The 4,770-nt window shown below is 41.6% G+C and overlaps 1 pseudogene; it reads left to right on the top strand.

Moving 5' to 3' along the window:
* The first annotated feature begins 1,682 nt into the window (after nt 1-1,682).
* Nucleotides 1,683-2,815, top strand: LOC149108971 (uncharacterized; annotated as a pseudogene).
* Nucleotides 2,816-4,770: the final 1,955 nt, after the last annotated feature.

Here is a 4,770-nt window from a genome sequence, read left to right as displayed (position 1 = left end):
TTTTTAGAGAAAATGTATGAGAATTTTGTCGGTACATAGGAAACTGTCCGTGGAGAGGTTCGACTGTACATATATTATAAATTAGCTATAAACGGTTTAGTCTTGTTGGCAAAAGATAAGGGATATAGGAAAGACATGAATATTATATATTTTCAATAACAACTGATTTTGTACTCAGTGTTATCGAAACAAATCCCTGTGGCTGTGCCATATTTATCTGCTTGATGTTAAGCAGTTTAAATTTGCCCATATACGTTTTTTCATGCCAATAAGTTTACATGTCTACCTGGACGTATGGGAATTGTAAATATTTGATGAATTGCAGTTGTAAAGAAATTTGCAGTTGAAGTCGGTTATTACATTTGTAAACGATATACAAAACCATAATAACAAATGTGACTGCAATTTTAAATTGTGATGTACACAGATGAAAAATTATAATTAATAAGCCCTTTAAATTAAAGTTTTATTAACAGGACCGTTAATATCAGGCCTGGTAAGATGTAAATTTATTTGATCAGTTTAAAGCAATAACAAACAATAACAAAGACAACGAAAGCTGGATGCAGCTTTGTAGCCTGAGGATTTCCTTTTTATTTGTAGAGAAGACTGTAACATATTCTGTAAAACACACCGCGTACGAGTATATATATATGTTTGTTATCGTGAATTATTTTATAAAGGTTTCCTGTATATTTTGCTTGTGAATGTTTATTTTAGACAAACAACGACGAAGTGCTGGGGACCATTCTTATTTGCTTTCGATTACGGAAAAGAAAGGCCGAAAAGGGTGGTCCGATCAGTTTAACCATAGTTTTCAAGCATTCTTTTAACTTAAGCCCTATTCAGACCAGGCGGATGGGCAGAAATGGGGAAAGTGCCCGCGCTGATGACATGACAGTTTAAAACTCTTCTACTACATGCAGATGAAAGTTGTCAAACTTTGCGACTTTTCCTGAAATTTTTCTTTGATGCCACGTACAAGATGACGAACCCAAGATGGCACGGGTCGGAATGACGTAATTGCCACGTTGTGTTGCTCACCTACTCTCGAGGTTTCATTATCATTGCTTGAGCTGTGAATAAGGTTAAAAAATAGCCGGGTCTTCAGAGGATAAATCCTGATGGATTCTTTAGTTCCAGGGGGAGGAGGGGGTAGGTTGAACTCGCAGTATACGTGGCAGGCGAGTCCAACGTATTTTGGGGAGGTTGAAATTTACACTCTCGGTATTTTTTTGAGTCAAGAGATCTGTCACGTATTTTTTTCCTTTAGTCTTAAAAACGTTCGCGTATTTTTTGGAGGTTTACACATCTAAGAGCGAAATTTTTGTTGCGATCAGTGGATCAGAAAATTGGTTATTCAAACTTTTTTTAGCAACGTGTGAGTTCCGGAAAAAATGCTGATAAAGAAGACAATAACACACATATATAATGGGGGTTCTGGGACCAGAAACTGGGACAAGCTGGTTTGAACCGGTTTTTCTACACCCCCGCTCATTTTATTCGCGGGGGTGTGGGAGAACCGGCTAAAACCGGCTTGGACTACTTCTCTGTTCCCAGAACGCCTCCTTATATATGTGTGTATGCCCAAAACGCCACCTTTTCAAACATGTGTGGCTGTCTCAGAATTATTTCCTATTCAACAAATGCGTTTCTTTGGTATAATGGGCGCCTCATGATTTTCATCGGACGGGCTAGAATTGTTCTATGGATCAATTTTGCAAGAGGAAAATAGAAGGCAAAAGAGGCCTAACGAGCCTGTAAGGGTTCCGCGAGAGAGATACGTCGATTTTGAGCCGCTTAGAAATAATTTTAATGAATGGCTTCGTGTATGCGGGAAAATGGCTGTTCCAGAAGGTTATCGATACAAAGCCGACCTTCTGAGATTTGCGCAAAAAACAAAAACAAGGTTTACTAATTTGATTGAAATGAAATCGCCAGCTTAGGAAGTGTCAAAACACAATTTGGACTTCTTGTCAAGTTTTCAATCATCAGAAATGATGTAACACAATACATGGAACATTATTTCAAACAGTGGGATCCTGTAATCTTTAACAGGAACAACGAAGCAATGATTAACGACGCATTTAACCGCTTCTTTGATGAAGCGGAAGTCGAAATAGAAGCATGGTCGCAAAGAGGTTCTGGGTGGTAGAAGGTATTTTGGCCGCATTTATTGATATTGCTCGATACGAGCCAATTAGGGGAGGAAGCTATTTTCCTCTCCCAAAAAAGTTGCAAAATAAGAAAGCATTAATTAATACCCCAAAACAGAGACAACCAGCGTCTGAGATGGGCGCTTCATGCTGCTCTTTTCCCAGCAGAAAAAGGGAAAAAGGTAGAAAGAACCAGAAGCTACCCCATAGAAGACGGTCTCAATTTCACAGGAATAGGCTTCCCAACACCGGTTTCACAAATTGATAAACTCGAGAAGCAAAACCCAAATCTTTCCATAAACGTGTTTGGCTGGGAAAAGGAACATGTTATTGTTCTCAGAATCAGCGAAAAACACAGCGCTATTCCACGAATAAACTTGACGCTTATCCAGAAAGGCGAGAACACGCACTAGAGCTATATATGTGAAAAGACTTACCATTCTCTTGTACTGATCAACTGAAACAGGCATAATGAGAGCAAACATTTCTGTGAACGTTGTTTTCATAGCTACACAACAAAGGATCTACTTGAAAGGCACAAACCTGAATGCGAAGGGTTGCTGAAAAGGCCAACAAGAACAGTGCTGCCAAAAAAGGGTGAGAACAAGGTGTCTTTCACAAACTCCCATAAGCAGATGAAAACGCCTTTCGTGATATAGTAGTATTCGTGGGTAGTATTCGGGTGCAAAAACCTTAGCGAATACCACGATTTGTACGTAACCACAGAAGTGTTACTATTGGCGGATGTTTTCGAAAACTTTAGAAAGGTATGCATGGACAGATACGGGCTGGATCCGGTGCATTACTACCGCTCGCCGGGCTTGAACTGGGATGCTCTTCTGAAAAAGACGGGCATGGAGCTTGAACTCTTGACAGATCAAAACATGCATCTCTTCAACGAGAGAGGAATGAGAGGACGCATCGCAATGGTAAGCAAACGCTATGCAAAGGCGAACAACCTGCTCGTAGAAGGATATGACCCGAGCAAGCCATCAAATTACTTAATCTACTTGGACGCGAACAACCTTTACGGCTGGGTGATGAGCTTGCCACTGCCAAAAAGCGGTTTCAAGTGGAAGCGTGTTATGCCCACAGAAGAGCAAATAATGAAAATGAAAGAAAATTCAAACAAAGGGTGGATACTAGAGGTGGGCCTGGATTACCCCGAAGAGCTGCACGGAGAACACAACAGCTACCCGCTCGCGCCGGTGAAAAAGGCCATCGGGACGGGGTTAATGACGGATTGCCAAAAACGTCCGATGGCAGACTTGAATCTAGACCCGCCGAACAGCGAGAAGTTGGTGCTGAAGCTGGAGGACAAAAGAAATTACGTGGTCCACTAGATAAACTTGCAGCTTTATCTCAAACAAGGGATGCGTTTGAAAGAGGTGCTACGAGCGATGGAGTTTGAACAAGAACGCTGGACGGAGACCTACATCGGGATGAACACCAAATTCAGGAAGGAAGCAAAGAGCGATTTCGAGAGCAACTTTTACAAACTGATGAAGAACTCCGTGTTCGGCAAAACGATGGAAAACTCGAGAAACCGGGCCGATGTGAAGATCGTCCGAAGCTGGAAGATAGACAAGATACGTCGTCTGTGGCCAGCCCTTCATTTGCCAGGCATGAGATATTTGGAAATGACTTGGCAGACATTCATATGTACAAAAGCAAGCTCCGCCTGACAATTCTCGAGAACAGCAAGATCTTGATGTACGGCTTCTTCTATGATTACTTGAAAATTAATTACAGACCGAAGTGCGAGCTTATTTACACAGACACAAACAGCTTTCTCTTAGATATCCAGACAGAGGACGTTTACAAAAATATGGCAGAAGACATTGATTTGTATGACACAAAAAACTACCCCAAAGACCAGCCGCTGTTCGGAAAAGGAGACCGCGCCTTCAGGGCCTCGTGGCACACTGTTGATGTAACCCATACCTATACATCTTCGTCGAAGTTTTTTTCAAGGATTTCTGCGATTTGTCACAATAGAAGGAAGTACTTTTTGTCAGTGGCACGGTCTAGCAGTCCGTGATCGACCCCAGCTCGTCAGCGACTCGCTTGTTTTCTCTCGGAAGAAAATTGAAAATTCAAAAAAAGGTTGCAGTTGTCTCGGATGTTTTTGGGCACATTGTAGTAGGTCTGAGTGAGGTAGATGACGCTGCATTTTCTGTGCCTCCCGTTGATAAAATAGTTAACGATACTGTCTATCGGAAGCTCTTTAAGTGGAATAATTTCATCCCCCGGCGCTTCAATAACCTCGTAACCAGTAACAGGGTCAATATTTGCGGCAAAGTCATGCAAAGGAGCCTGATATTTATTTTGGTGGTTTTTCGAAAAGCGATAAACTTTGTCAAACTCCATGCAGTAACTTGTAAATCATATCCAGCAGGGTGTTTGTTTTTCCAGAATTGCTGGGCCCGCAAATCAGCATCCGGAAAACATCAGCGGACATGCAGGGATGCCCTTGCTTGTAGTCATTTGTGGTAGAAAATTCTGGATCGTAATTCGGAATTTTCATTTTCCTCATATATGACACCACAATTATCATTTCCATGAACAAGTGGCGACAACTGGCTTAAGATAAAGCTGAGCTCGACGAACAAGA

The sequence above is a fragment of the Orbicella faveolata genome, unplaced genomic scaffold, assembly GCF_042242905.1.
Source record: "Orbicella faveolata isolate gen_17 unplaced genomic scaffold, um_ofav_v1 contig_25, whole genome shotgun sequence".
NCBI lineage: Eukaryota > Metazoa > Cnidaria > Anthozoa > Scleractinia > Merulinidae > Orbicella > Orbicella faveolata.
This window is presented reverse-complemented; position numbering and strand designations above follow the sequence as displayed.